General features: G+C 39.5%; 1 protein-coding gene across 2 annotated transcripts in view; it reads right to left on the bottom strand.

Moving 5' to 3' along the window:
• Positions 1-16,711, bottom strand: part of CLASP1 (cytoplasmic linker associated protein 1) — a 257,602-nt gene that overhangs the window by 201,301 nt on the left and 39,590 nt on the right. The window lies entirely within an intron of this gene.

Genomic DNA, 16,711 nt, shown 5'->3' with positions numbered 1-16,711 from the left:
TATGAAAGTCAAGAAATAAAATTCCATAAGAGATCAAAATTTGTGGAAAATAATGGAAGTAATTATAAACTCATCTCTGAACAGAAAAAAACAGATCTGTAAAACACACAGAATTAGCTCTACAACACAAATAAAAAATTGACTACCCCATAAGAGAAAAAGAGAGGTGACAGAAAAGAATAGTGCAACAGTGTGAGTCACATACTACTTTATACTACTTTTCTTAACCAAACTCCATAACCCAATGTATTATTTAAGTCTATAGTTCACCTTAGCTATAAGGTGAACTATAGCTATAGCTATAAAGCTATAGTCTAGGCATGGTCAAATTTTTACCATTACTTTTTTTTTTTTTTTTTTTTTGAGACAGAGTCTCGCTTTCTTGCCTAGGCTAGAGTGAGTGCCATGGCGTCAGCCTAGCTCACAGCAACCTCAAACTCCTGGGCTCAAGCAATCCTCCTGCCTCAGCCTCCCGAGTAGCTGGGACTACAGGCACGAGCCACCATGCCCGGCTGATTTTTATATTATATATATATTAGTTGGCCAATTAATTTTTCTATTTTTTTATGGTAGAGACGGGGTCTCGCTCAGGCTGGTTTTGAACTCCTGACCTTGAGCAATTCGCCCGCCTCGGCCTCCCAGAGTGCTAGGATTACAGGCGTGAGCCACCGCGCCCGGCCCCTTTACCATTACTTTTATTTGTACTTGCTAATGGTTACAAGAAGCAAAGTCGTAAGATTGGACTCCAAAGTTCACTAAGAAGTCAACTCTCAGGAAGTCACTAACAACTCTTAGAAAATCACAGGAGAAACTATCTATCACAGTTGTTAAGACAGAGAAAAGGAGGCCTTTTCTAAAGTCCCTGAAAACACATCTCATTTAGTTTATTTGTTTTATGTGGGGGGAGAGGGTGTAAGATGCAGGAACCTCCAACAGGGATAAATCTAGCTAATAGGACTTCAAAACCAAAACACAATCCCTTCCCTCTGAAAGCTCAAAATCTAGTGGAGAGGACTTACACAAACAGGTAGCTTCAATATAGTGTGAAACCAAATAAAGGTGCTTTCTTGCTTTCAAGTCTGACAAGATGTCCCAGGCTTATCTATCTTGGACGCTTCCTGCTTAGATCTAGAATCAGCTACTTCTCCAAGAAGCACTGATTTCTTTCCCTGGGAAATGGCTCTTTCAAATTGGCTCTATGCCATTCTGACATGACTTGAAAAGTCTCCTACTGGCCAAATATGAGACATTAAAAAAATGTTCAAATGGAATGGAACATTCCATTTAATGCCAAGTACATTTAAATTCATGAGTTAGGCTGGGCACGGTGGCTCACACCTGTAATCCAAGCACTCTGGGAGGCCGAGGTGGAAGAATTGCTTGAGGTCAGGAGTTTGAGACCAGCCCAAGTAAGAGTGAGACAGGCCGGGCGCTGTGGCTCACGCCTGTAATCCTAGCTCTTGGGAGGCCGAGGCGGGTGGATTGCTCAAGGTCAGGAGTTCAAAACCAGCCTGAGCAAGAGCGAGACCCCGTCTCTACTATAAATAGAAAGAAATTAATTGGCCAACTGATATATATATATAAAAAAAAAAATTAGCCGGGCATAGTGGCGCATGCCTGTAGTCCCAGCTACTCGGGAGGCTGAGGCAGAAGGATCACTCTAGCCCAGGAGTTTGAGGTTGCTGTGAGCTAGGCTGACGCCACGGCACTCACTCTAGCCTGGACAACAAAGCGAGACTCTGTCTCAAAAAAAAAATATATAAAAAAAAAAAAAAAAAAAGAGTGAGACATTGTCTCTACTGAAAATAGAAAAATTATCCAGGCATGGTGGTACATGCCTGTACCTGTAGTTCCAGCTACTTGGGAGGCTGAGGCAGGAGAATCTCTTGAGTCCAGGAGTTTGAGGTTGCTGTGAGCTAGGCTGATGCCACAGCACTCTAGCTCAGGTAACAGAGTGAGACCCTATCTCAAAAAATAAAATAAATAAATAAATAAATGAGTTACATGAATACTAAAAAGACCCTCTTCAGTCATCTTTGGAAGCTGGTAGGCACTAAGTCATGTTCTAAAAATCGAATAAGGAAAGAGTAAAGCAGTCACACTACCTTTCCTATATAGAATGTATTTCAGAGTAATCAACTAGTTGATGAGGCAAAGTTCTTCTTTATAGAAGAATCACAACTAATAAATACTAGAACTAAAGGACATGATGGAATTAGAAAACTGTCCTATTTTTGAGACAACTGAGGATAACTGAACATAGAGTAACTAGCAGATGATACTAAAGACTGGCAGTAATTTCGTTAGGTTTGATAATGGTACTGTGGTTATCATTTTTAACACTTTGTTACAGATACATACTGAAATATTTGCAGGTAAAATAACAGGACATATGGAAAATGATTTAAAAATCATATGGACAGGAGTAGAGGGAAGACAGATGAAACAAGAACAGTAGAATGCTAACAGTTGGATGATGAGTATGTGGGGATTCATTGTTTTATTCTCTTACTCTTATGTTTGGGGAACAATCCATGACAAAAAGTTGGGGGGAAAAGATACAATCTTTATGCATGGAATGGTCATCACAATGTAGTTTTAATGTCAAAAAATTGCAAACAACCTAAATCTCTATCAATAGCAGACAAATTAGGTAAATCATAACATAAAAGGAGATCACAGAAATGACCATATTTTAACAAGAAAATATATCCTGCTATAATTTTACATTGAGTAAAACAAAACAACAAACAGGATATAGAACAGCACACATAGTGTATTTCTAATGTGATATATGCACAAAGAAATGTCTGCAACACCTGTTCCCCAAAATGTGGGCATCTCTGGGTTGTATTAATAATATCTTAGGCAAGTTATCATCCTCACTGTTCTTTGGGAACTTCTTATAAAGGCATTCACCCATATAATTCTTTAGGGGACAGGGAGTAAATGTTTATTTTCAGTTTCCCCAAATTTAAGATGAGGTTGAAAATATGGTTCTTGTGGTGATTAAATACATAAAATATTAAAAGCAGTTATCACAAGATCTGGTACATAACTAGACATCCAAAAACATTAGAGCTCTTCTTTTTACTTGGTTTATTTTACACCTAAAAAGTATAATAAATTGCTTCTTAAAAACACAAACAAAAAAACTTCACTGAGTCCAAAACTCATATAGTTCCCCAATTCCTTTGATTAGTTATTTGTTAACACCTAGTAGTACACATTCGTTTCATTTTAAAGATAGAATTCAGTGTTCATTAATACATCCCCATAATGTATCACTTGAAACAGACCTTTGAAAATACAGTATTATCTATGCCCTTTGATTGTCACTTCATAACAACACTTTAGATGTGAGACTGATCATTTAATAATATGGTTATTTTATCCTCATGTCAAATGCCTATGAAAATTTGGCATTCTCCCAAGACAGAAACCAGACTTCTCTATAATTTACTATGAAGAGGACTGAAGGGGTTGGTGGGAATTGGAACATGCTTTCTCACATGTATGGGATTCCTTCACAGATGGAATCCCTTTTCCTCTTCTAGCTTTTTCAAAAATTGAGATATCATTTGTATAACATTATATTTATCTTTTTAAAGCCATATAACTCAGTAATTTGCAGTGTTTGCACAGATTGTACAGCCATCACCACTAATTCCAGAATATTTTCAGCACCTCAAAAAACCTGTTACACATTAACAGCCACTACCCATTCCCTTCTTCCCTCAGCCCCTGACAACCACTACTGCAATTATAATTTTTACTAAGGCTATTTTGTTAGTGAAGGGGAGAGGGTGGGGTACAATACTCATTCAGAAGTCAATGGCTCTCCATTCTTAAAAACTGTGTAATATATAAAGACCATGCTTCAACTCCACAAGTACCATTATGCACTGAAAAGGATAAATAAGCATTTTCCTCTTGAATTTACCCTTCTACTATAAAGCAGAAATCAAACCAAACAGCCAGATTTGGCTTTCTCTGACTGCATTGCTAATCAGCTCTGAACATTTGGCCATGGCATATTTCACAATCTTCTAGCTCAAAATTCTCAGGCAAAAAAAAGGACAGAAAATCTACAGCAATTATCACAAAGAAAAAATAAACTAAATGTAAAAAGTAGTAAATGAAGTCATTAAAATAAGCTAAATTCATACCAATGTTTGCTCATTTCACTGGCAAAACTTATCAAAACACTTCATATATTAAATGTAGTAACAGGTTTTTATTTTTATCTTTTTAAAGCATCCAAATGAAAATTTATGGGAAAAAAGTGGGGCTGAAACACTTGAATATGCTTAGTGGATCCCTGATCCTAACTGTAATTATTGCTTGGTAGCCCATATAATAAATATGAAAAGTTATTTTATTGTGACAGTGATACTAAGAGAAAAATTAAAGAATCAATGTAAGCTACTACTGATCCTCTTTAATTTCATATATGCAACTATATACCTAACACAGGCATTGCTTTGTGTAACAAATCCAATTACCATCTATTTCTTAATAGAGCAGACAACACAGATAATTTATCATCCCTATCATATCCTGAAAAATATCTTCTCAAAAGCAGTTGTAGGCCGGGCGCTGTGGCTCACGCCTGTAATCCTAGCTCTTGGGAGGCCGAGGCGGGCGGATTGCTCAAGGTCAGGAGTTCAAAACCAGCCTGAGCAAGAGCGAGACCCCGTCTCTACTATAAATAGAAAGAAATTAATTGGCCAACTGATATATATAGAAAAAATTAGCCGGGCATGGTGGCGCATGCCTGTAGTCCCAGCTACTCGGGAGGCTGAGGCAGAAGAATCACTCAAGCCCAGGAGTTTGAGGTTGCTGTGAGCTAGGCTGACGCCACGGCACTCACTCTAGCCTGGACAACAAAGCGAGACTCTGTCTCAAAAAAAAAAAAAAAAAAAAAAGCAGTTGTAGAAGAGAATTTTTAAATTTCTATTTATAAAAAATATAAGCCTATTATAAAAAAATTTAGAAAATATAGGAAAACAGAAAACCTATCATTTATAATTTCATCAGAGTAATACCATTAATATTTTCACATATTTCTTTTTTTTTTTTTTTTGAGACAGAGTCTCGCTTTGTTGCCCAGGCTAGAGTGGGTGCCGTGGCGTCAGCCTAGCTCACAGCAACCTCAAACTCCTGGGCTCAAGTGATCCTCCTGCCTCAGCCTCTCAAGTAGCTGGAACTACAGACATGCACCACCATGCCCAGCTAATTTTTTCTATATATATTAGTTGGCCAATTAATTTCTTTTCTATTTATAGTAGAGATGGGGTCTTGCTCTTGCTCAGGCTGGTTTTGAACTCCTGACCTCAAGCAATCCGCCCGCCTCGGTCTCCCAGAGTGCTAGGATTACAGGCGAGAGCCACCGCGCCTGGCCCACATATTTCTTTACAGATCATTTTTCTACACATTTGTACATAGTTGAAATCTGGCTGTATATCAATTTTGCACCTGCCTTTTTCATTTTATATTATTCCATTAGCATTTCCTCATGTCACTGAAAACTCTTTATAAACTATACTTATGGCAGAGTATACCATCACCTAGATAAATGTATGAAAAAACTTAACCCACATATATCTTATGTTCTCCTAATGTTGGGTGTTTAAGATCTTCTCAATTTGACAGCCACTATCTTTTATTTATTGTGATTCTTTAAGCATCATGCACATATTTCACTCATGGACACAGAATACATGCACAGAGGCCACACAATATGGTTCCAAAGGACTTGGTTATTTTCAAGCCATTGTGATGCACAGTCACTGCCAAAAGCTGCATTCCTATCTGAGAAAAATATTATCCATATCATTAGGACTTTGGAATGAACAATGAACCATACATTCTTTAAACGACTTAGAAATTAAAGGCCATGCCCTCAATCAGTCAAAAAGCATTCTCTCCTATCTTAAAGGTGCAATCAGATCTCTCTCCTGACCTCTAATACAAAAAACATGAGGAAGGAAGGTTCATTCTGCTTACCTGTGTGTCACTTTAGTAATGGCTATCTTATAATTTAGACTTTCTTCACAGGCAGACCAGCATCTTACTAAGGTCACTCTGCAAAGCAAAGGATCTCAGGAGCTATTATATAGTACCTAGAATCATTTCTCTCCTTCCCAAAGGCCCTTTTGTTCTTAAGTAAGAAATAAATACATGTTTTCTTCCTAACCTTGGTTCTAAGGTAGCTGAAATTATTCTTCTGGCTGTTAGAATAGAGTACTAGTCCACCACCTAAAATTCTTAAACTTTAAAAGGTGTTTTACTTATTCATGGTGGACATGAAGCCAATGCCCAATCACTGTAATAAGAGATTGTTATTGCTCTTCCAAGCATCTGCTAACTCCTTTTTTATTTCTTCCACTCAAAATTTAAACTGTCTACCCAAGACTATTAGCTCAGCAGGAAATCCAAGAATTGTTTCTCTTACCAATTCCCTGAACAATGTGATTACAGAGTATAGTTATACCTATTAGCCAGAGGCTGAATGGCTTTGATGTTCTACAGACTTCCATTCAAATTCTAGTCAAATGTCATGTGCCCTAGAGAATATTACTTAACCTGGAGGAATCCCAGTGCAAACTAACTTCTCAGCATTCCGCTAAGATTCAAGAATAATACATATATAAATACATATATAAAAACATGACACATAGGAAGAGGTCAAATACATACTGATTATCTTCATGACATTCATACCATTCCTTTTCCACAATCTCTGTCATCATTTATCCATTTTGGCAAAACATGCAAAGTAAATATTTCTAATTCACTTTTGACTCAAGCAATAGCATCTTCCTGTATTCACAGAATGCCCATCAAGTACCCACATAGTGCCCATCAAAGCTAGTATCTCCTCAGCCGAGTCCCTTTCTATTCCTGCTCATATTCACTTGTTCTTCACTGCTATGATTTGAATGTTTGTGTCCCCTTCAAAATTCATGTTGAAGCTTAAACCCCAATGTGATAGTATTAAGTGATGAGGCCTTTAGGAGATGATTCAATCATTAGAGTGGAGCCTGATGAATGAGATTATCAACTTTATAAAAATCAGAAGAACTAACTAGGTACTTTTTGCCCTTTCACCTTTCCATCATGTGAGGACACAATGTTCATCCCCTCCAGCAACAAGGTATTATCCTGGAAGCAGAGACCAGACCTTCACTAGACACTCAATCTGGCAAGTACGTTAATCTTGGACTTCCAGCCTCCAGAACTGTGAGAAATAAATGTCTATTTATAAATTACCCAGTCTATGGTTATTTTGTTAGAACAGCAGGAACAGACTAGTACATTACCCATGATCAGTTTTATGCTCATTTAAATGCAATTTTTTCCACTGAAAAATGTATAGGGCATTCCACAATTCACGTAAACAGTCAAACTGCTGCATACACAGTGCCTTCAACTCTCTCCCTCACTCCAACCTGGCTGGGAACTAACTACCTGAAGCTAAGATATGCTCTAAGCATGGTTATTATGGGGGAGGGAGAGAGGTTAAATGCTCCCTCCCATATCAGGTGATTCTGATATGCCCCAGAGATGATTCCTTGTTTCCAAAACCATGCTTTAAAAAAAAAAGGTGGGGTATATACCCCACAATCCATTGTTGTGCACATTTTAATGCACTGAGAACTGGCCCAGTAAACTTTCACCCACTACACTGCAAAGACACTCAGACAATACACCCTCAGCTACTGTTTTTTGAAATGAGGCTGCTCTGCTCTGTAAACAAACTGTTTCTCTGTGGCCTCTCTTTATGCCACTGTTTGGCTGTTCCGGGACAATTTAAATGATATAACAGGTAACCAAAAGCAGGCAGTGATAGTGCCTAACCAACCACAAAGAAATGAAGAATATTACATTTGATGCTATAAAATGATCATAAAGCTAATAAGTACTTACTATATGTCAACCACTTTCTATATATGAACTAACTCTTTTATCCTCATGGCAACCCTATGGAGCAATATGGTAACCATTTCACAGATGAAAAACTGAGGCCTAGAGAGGTTAAGTAATTCATCCAGTATCACAACAGCTAGTAAGGGAGGGAGTATGGATTCTCGCATAGTCTGGCCCCAGATTCCAGTCTCTTATATTTTCCTTTATAAATTGGCCTACTTTATAGAGCTGAGGACATCTTCAAAGAAAAGAGGAGAAAACAGAACACCAACTAGGTAATCAATGAGTGGAAGCCCCAACATTACAAAGTGCTTTGTAAACATCTCTGCAGCTTGGGAGCATTTGCTAGCAAGGTACAAAAAACTACAGCTGGAATATACAGAGGTGGGTCATGATTTCCAAGGATATGAAGATAAGGAAAGCAACTGCCAAAGTAAGATTTAGAGCACAACTCCACAGAGACTAAGTACATTAGCTCTCCTTTGTCAGTGTTCACATGCTATGAGTGCATCCCCTGCCCTAAACAGGTTGTACCTAGTTTTGGAGATAGGGGAATGGCAGGGGGAGGCAGATCAATTTTTTTTTAAAGAAAGAGATCAAGACCTCACCCTAGGCCAGGCGCGGTGACTCACACCTATAATCCTAGCACTCTGGGGGGCCGAGCGGGCAGATTGCTCAAGATCAGGAGTTCGAAACCAGCCTGAGCAAGAGCAAGACCCATCTCTACAAAAAATAGAAAGAAATTAATTGGCCAACTAATATATATAGAAAAGATCAGCCGGGCATGGTGGCTCGTGCCTGTAGTCCCAGCTACTCGAGAGGCTGATGCAGGAGGATTGCTTGAGCCCAGGAGTTTGAGGTTGCTGTGAGCTAGGCTGATGCCACAGCACTCACTCTAGCTGGGCAACAAAGCAAGACTCTGTCTCAAAAAATAAAAAGACCTTAACCTATAAAAAACTCTTTCTACCAAGGCACTCAAGGTTTCCCTTAAAAGAATAGCTACTAATGGGAAAAAATGGTGACTTCTAGATGGCTTCCCATTCTGTCACATTAAACCTGACCACTCCACTTGCTCCTTTAGTTAAAGATAACCGACCTGGGCTTTAGAAAGTAAACAAAACACGTACATAATATTCATAAAGCTGCCTTGTGTATTTTAACATTTCTGAGGGCCTTACAGTATTTCTTAATAAGGAAGAAAATTTTTAAATCCCTGTTGTATTATTTTTGAAATTTCCAACAATGAAAAACTTATAGTCCCTATAATGCTCCCCACCCTCCTTAAAAAATAGTCTATTAAGGCCGGGCGTGGTGGCTCACGCCTGTAATCCTAGCACTTTGGGAGGCCGAGGCGGGCGGATTGCTCAAGGTCAGGAGTTCGAAACCAGCCTGAGCGAGACCCCGTCTCTACCAAAAATAGAAAGAAATTAATTGACCAACTAAAAATATATATACAAAAAATTAGCCGGGCATGGTGGCGCATGCCTGTAGTCCCAGCTACTCGGGAGGCTGAGGCAGTAGGATCGCTGAGCCCTGGAGATTGAGGTTGCTGTGAGCCAGGCTGACGCCACGGCACTCACTCTAGCCTGGGCAACAAAGTGAGACTCTGTCTCAAAAAAAAAAAAAAAAAAATAGTCTATTAATAGTCTGGAATATGCCATACCAGATTTATGTCTATGCTCTATGCATAGATATAAGGTTTTCTTGAACTAAACTATGCTTAATATGAATTTTTTTTAAAAGTCTACATATTGGCAACTGTCCTTGGTGTGTATGCATGTGTTTCCACTGTGCCCATATCCACCTGTTCTTTTGGGCCATGTGAGTCTAAATCCTCCTCATTCATTTTATATGAAGAGCTGCACACTGAATCCCCTGAGGGCTGGGTCGGTAGAATACAGTCAGCTCCCACACGATACCTACTGTGAAGAGCACTGGCTTTCTCCCACCTGCTCTGAACATACTTTTCCCAAAGTAGCACAAATGAGCAAAATAGCTGATCCTGGATAAAATAACTTATCCCCGAGGAGGAAAGACTGGGCCCTAAGAGAACAGATCTGAACCTGAAGGGGAAAGAGGAGTGTAAGGAGTCCTGCCCCCAAGAGCAGGGAGGTGGCCCAGATCCAGGGGAGGGCTGGAAATTGGGCCTGGAGCTTTCCCTTTCCTAATCCCCCTACCATATCCTCCTCTTAATTTCCGTAACATCTACCTTTCCCTTCTAATTTTAAAACTACTCCACTTGGGACCTCTAACAGAAGTAAAGGGCCCAAACTGGCTCTCAGAAAAATATAGGTGATGAATAAACAAAAGAGGCTCAACTTCTCTAGTCTTAATTATCATTTCCTCAGTTACAACAAGATACTCAGGAATAGTTTTAAACAGGACAGGCATGTCATTGAGTGCACACTTGAAATGTAAAAGCAGCATTTTACTCTGTATATATATCAATACCTAAATGATTCAGACTTCACATTTTTAATATACAGAAAGAATGGCATTATACCCATAAAATATTGGTATTTTGGTACTAGAATTCCAAGATTTAGTATAATCACTAAGGATAAGTTCTCGAACTAAAAGGGTTGGGGCCGGGCGCGGTGGCTCACGCCTGTAATCCTAGCACTTTGGGAGGCTGAGGCGGGCGGATTGCTCAAGGTCAGGAGTTGGAAACCAGCCTGAGCGAGACCCCGTCTCTACCAAAAATAGAAATAAATTAATTGACCAACTAAAAATATATATACAAAAAAAATTAGCCGGGCATGGTGGCACATGCCTGTAGTCCCAGCTCCTCGGGAGGCTGAGGCAGAAGGATCACTTGAGCCCAGGAGTTTGAGGTTGCTGTGAGCCAGGCTGACGCCACGGCACTCACTCTAGCCTGGGCAACAAAGTGAGACTCTGTCTCAAAAAAAAAAAAAAAAAAAAAAAAAAAAAAAAAAAAAAAAAAAAAAAAAAAGCTAAATAAAAATTTATAAAAGGGTTGGGGAAGATTGATAAAGTCTCTATTGATGACACAGTGAAACACTTGGGCACACCTCAGGTAGCTTGCTCCTAACTATATGAAGTATGCTGTAATCTCCTCCTATAGAAAGGAAATGGAGGCCAAGTGAGGTGGCTCACGCCTATAATCCTAGCACTCTGGGAGGCCAAGGCGGGCAGATTGCTCGAGGTCAGGAGTTCGAAACCAGCTTGAGCAAGAGCGAGACCCCATCTCTACTATAAATAGAAAAAAATTAATTGGCCAACTAATATATATAGAAAAAATTAGCCGGGCATGGTGGCACATGCCTGTAGTCCCAGCTACTAGGGAGGCTGAGGCAGCAGGATTGCCTGAGCCCAAGAGTTTGAGGTTGCTGTGAGCTAGGCTGACACCATGGCACTCACTCTAGCCTGGGCAACAAAAGCGAGACTCTGTCTCAAAAAAAAAAAAAAAAAAAAAAGAAAGGAAACGGACACTCAAGGGTATGCCTAAATCCACACAAATACTGAGAGCTGTGATGCAAACCCAGCCTCTGATCCAAACATCTGAGGCTTCCCACTAGAGCCCAAAGGCTAAGTAATCTAATGTATGAAGTTCATGGTTCTCCAAATTGTCACACCTGAGCCACTTTCCCCCAGACAAGGCCCCTGTTTTTTGGGGAACCGATCTTCCTTGCCCTGTCCCTTGACATGAGTGGTAGAACCAGCATTGTCTTGCACAGCCTGGCCACAATGTATGGAGCAAATGTTTGGGGAGTTGTTTTGGAATTTGTGATGGGAGAGACTCAGTCCTCTGGCAGTGGAGCTGCAAGATGTGAGTCAGAACCATAATGGACAGGAGTGCAACACTGACGAGAGGCCTGTGTCCAAGAACACAGCCACCAGGCAGACAGAAGCACAGTCCTCCCCATCCAAGTCCCCAGGGCTATCTCCACAGTGATCTCAACTATCAACTCTGGCTGGCGACCTGACCCAATAATGCCCCTATTCAGCTTAAACTGGTTTCAACTGAGTTTCTGTTCAATTTAAAGTCTGTCTAACTTACTTCCCATGATCAGAAAGATTATTAATAGTCATTTTCTTTACAAAAGTGTTTTTTGAAAAATACTATTTAGGTTAGGTTAAAATCACATGGATAACCAAATAAGATCACATACCTACCTACCCCTCACTGACCAACAAAAACAAAATTGCTATCTCCTAGCCCAGTTAAGATGAACTGACACTTATTAGGTTATACAGCAGGTATGAAAGCAGTTGGAAAAAGGGAGGGAATAGTCCAAAGAAATGGATTTTGGTAGTTTTTTTCTCACAACTTGCTTGGAAGACAAATCAATATTATTCTTATTTTGTAGAGGAAAAAAATAAGATAATCGGATTTTAAATAACAGCAAATAGAACCAACTTCTCTAATCCATTTCAAAGTAGACCTTGTCAAGGCATTAGGACTTCCTCCTCCTAACTATAGACATCTCCTTCTCTGTCAATGTTTAATATACTCAGATAATTTTCATCAATCATTTAAGGGGGAAACAAGATTACCAAAACTAAAATCATTTACTTATATCTTCTTAAGATTTATTCTCATCTGAAAGGTTAGAAGCAGAAGAAATATTCTCCAGTACAGTTTCTAGCAACACAAAAATATCTCTGGCCCATCCAAAAGGGAAAATACCAATTGAAATGGTTAACACCTCAGAGTGATAAGGAGACACTCACGCACCACTGACAGGTTGGCAATCTGGCCAATTGTGATCCTGCAATTCAACCTTTCAGAACTTTCCATACAGAAGCACACAGAAAGGCAAAACATATGTATGTACAAGGATGTTCAGTACAGTGATGCTGATGGCCAAAATATTAGAAACAGCCCAGATGTTAGGGTCCAAGTGTAGATAAAGAAATACTCGCTAAAAAGATCCAATGACACTCTACAAAAAAGACACCTGCACTCGAATGTTTATAGCAGCACAATTCATAATTGCAAGGCTGTGGAAACAGCCCAAGTGCCCATCAATCCAAGAATGGATTAATAAAATGTGGTATATGTATACCATGGAGTACTATTCAGCTCTAAGAAACAACGGTGATATAGCACATCTTATATTTTCCTGGTTAGAGCTGGAACCCATACTACTAAGTGAAGTATCCCAAGAATGGAAAAACAAGCACTACATATACTCACCAGCAAACTGGTATTAACTGAGCAGCACCTAAGTGGACACATAGGTACTACAGTAATAGGGTATTTGGCAGGTGGGAGGGGGGCGGGTATATACATGCATAATAAGTGAGATGTGCACCATCTGGGGGATGGTCATGCTGGAAACTCAGACTTGTGGGGGGAGGGGGGAAAAGGCATTTATTGAAACCTTAAAATTTATACCCCCATAATATGCCAAAATAAAAAAAAGAAAAAAAAAGAAATGCTGGCTAAACATGCATAGAATTTAAGTCATCATCCAAGTGGTATAATTTATTGACTGGAAAGGTGATCATGACACATATTCAACTTAAAAAAACAGCTGATAAGGCCGGGCGCGGTGGCTCACGCCTGTAATCCTAGCTCTCTGGGAGGCCGAGGCGGGCGGATTGCTCAAGGTCAGGAGTTCAAAACCAGCCTGAGCAAGAGCGAGACCCCGTCTCTACTATAAATAGAAAGAAATTAATTGGCCAACTGATATATATATAAAAAAAAATTAGCCGGGCATGGTGGCACATGCCTGTAGTCCCAGCTACTCGGGAGGCTGAGGCAGAAGGATCGCTCGAGCCCAGGAGATTGAGGTTGCTGTGAGCTAGGCTGATGCCACGGCACTCACTCTAGCCTGGACAACAAGTGAGACTCTGTCTCAAAAAAAAAAAAAAAAAAAAAAAAAAAAAACAGCTGATAAAATAGCATTATCAGGCCGGGCACGGTGGCTCACGCCTGTAATCCTAACACTTTGGGAGGCCGAGGCGGGCGGATCGCTCAAGGTCAGGAGTTCAAAACCAGCCTGAGCGAGACCCCGTCTCTACCAAAAATAGAAAGAAATTAATTGACCAACTAAAAATATATATACAAAAAATTAGCCGGGCATGGTGGCGCATGCCTGTAGTCCCAGCTACTCGGGAGGCTGAGGCAGTAGGATCGCTGAGCCCAGGAGATTGAGGTTGCTGTGAGCCAGGCTGATGCCACAGCACTCACTCTAGCCTGGGCAACAAAGTGAGACTCTGTCTCAAAAAAAAAAAAAAAATAGCATTATCAGTCTTACATAAATATTCTTTTCATCTTTTTTCTATGGATATAAACAATAAAATAGTTATCTCAGTATGAAAGACTATGAGTGATTTTCAATTTTTCACTGCAACTTTTGTTAGTATGTTCTTCTTTGTACAACAGGTACATATCACTTTTACTGTAATAAAAACAAAATTTTTTTTAAATCAGCATTTACAAAAATACTTCAATTAAGCACCATCAAGAAATGTGTTTCAAGAGGCTGTTCCCAAGATATGAGTATAAATCCCAAAGCACATAGGCTTAGGACCCTCAGCCAAAGTAAAAAGTCAACGGCAAAAGTATCTCCATGGCTATTTTTCCAAATGTTCTTTAAAATTATTTGCTTTTTATTCAAATATATTTTTTATGTTTTTTATCTTTTTTCCTTCAACAATCAAGAGCAGGTATTAAAATATAATGTTTAAATCAAAAAGAAACCAAATGCATCATGCAAGAAAAGAATCTGGCCATCTTTTTTAAAAGGTTATCCACAGCCAATAAATTGTATCCTGAAACCTAAAGTCTTCAACAATTCTCAGATTCAGCATAGTCTATCATACATCCAAACTAATACCAAAAACCACTACATCCTTCTCCCTAATGCCATTACTCAAATTTGCTTTTCCCTCACTTCCCCTTAATCCTACTCCATACTACCTTCATCAGATTCTTAACGCCCCAGGCAATCTTCAGCACCCGCTGCTGCTATGCCTGGGTCATAACACTCTTTGAGGTCTTTCCATGGCTTCCATTGCCATTCCATTCCACTTGGACCTTCCATAGCACTAAGGTCCTATATGGTGTTGCAACACAGTCTCTCCCAATTGCCCTTGGAGCTCCTCTACCTGGGAAATTTGCTCAGCCTTACTAGGGCACAACCTGCCCACTTGTATCTCAGAACATTAATATTACCTCTATTCACATCCTCTTTCACAGAGCCTACTCAAGCTATATCGCTCTTCCCTCAACAAAAAGAGTCCTAAAGACCATCTTATCCACAAAGCTTGTAAGTATCATTAAAGATGAAAAGATTCCTACCAGGCATCAAACCTCACACAAAGAACCTCCTCCCCATTTACAACCACATCTATTTTATCCACAAATGGACAGCCACCTTTAACAGTTCCCTCCTTGCTCTTACCCCAAATCCAAGCAGCTATAGTTTAAATGATTCCTCTAGGCTGACCTCCCATTCTCTACTTCAAGCCATTTTTATCAGAATCTCTTTGTCGCTCAAGCTGGAGTGCAGTGGCACAGTTATAGCTCACTGCAGGCCCAAACTCCTGGCCTCAAGCAATCCTTCTCCTAAATGTTGGCCTCCCAAAATGTTGGGATTACAGGCATGAACCACTGCGCCTAGCTCCTTCCCTGGATTCTTTACCATAGTACTTGTCACAGACTCCACCTCTACCCAATGTATTAAAAAGATAACTCAGTAGGATCTGCTAGCTTTTGGTTTTCTTTTCACCATGATGCTGACAATTCCCCTTAGCCCAAAGCTCTAAGCTGGTGAGTTCTGTCTACAGCTGAATACCTGGATCTCACTAATACTCTCTGTGTCATCCATTTCCATGCTTTGCTTTTTTTCACCACCTACAAAGTGTCCTTTAATATTCTGCCAAATTCAGGAGACATTTTGCTATTATATAGCTTTTTATAGTCCCTTCATAATAGTTAGGAAAACTTACAGCTGACCATCTCTCTCCATTCTTACTTCAGCTTCTAGGAAACAAAGCCCAAACTGCACTTCATCACATTATTTTATTATATTTCACTAAATTATTAGGTTGCCCTAAATAATTTATGAATATAAATGTACCTAAATAAGATTAACTTTAATATTTTTTCTTCCTTTTTGCAGTAGTTCCTGCTTGAGAAAACTATCAAAATATACACTTTACCTCTCCTATGCCTAACAGACATAGGATATACATTTCAAAAGTATATGGTACCAACTAATAAACAAAGAAAGAATAGTGAAATTAGAAAATCACCCTTTGGCAGCCAGCATAGTAATAACTGTTTAGGCAAGAATCATCATGGATTTTAAAACTATAGGTGAAAGTTTAATGAGAAACAGGATATTTACATAGTCTCAAAATATCCCTCTCACAAGATATCTACTAATTATAAACAGGAAAAAAAAGTAACGTTTTGAAGAGACCTAGCAAACACCTCATTCACCATGTAGAGAAAAGAGATGTCGTGTGGCTCCTGATGTGATGCACTGAGGACTCATGCCTCTGTGGTACTCCTGCCAAAAACACATAACCTTCATCAAACCAGGAGGAACTATCGCACAAGCTCAAACTGAAGGACTTTACCAAATAAACTGACCTGTACCTTTCAAAGTATCAGGTCAAGAAAGACAAGGAAAGACTGATAATAAACTAATCCAGAGTAAAGGAGACTATACAGACATGAGACCTAAATGCAAAATGTGCTGGATTGGATCATGAACAAGGATAAAAATGTATTTTGCCACAAATGGCATTAGTAGTACAATAGGTGAAATGTGAATGAGGCACGCTGATTAGATATTAG

This window comes from Microcebus murinus, chromosome 8, assembly GCF_040939455.1.
Source record: "Microcebus murinus isolate Inina chromosome 8, M.murinus_Inina_mat1.0, whole genome shotgun sequence".
NCBI lineage: Eukaryota > Metazoa > Chordata > Mammalia > Primates > Cheirogaleidae > Microcebus > Microcebus murinus.
Note: the sequence above shows the minus strand (reverse complement) of the source record. Positions and strands in the feature narration are given on the sequence as shown.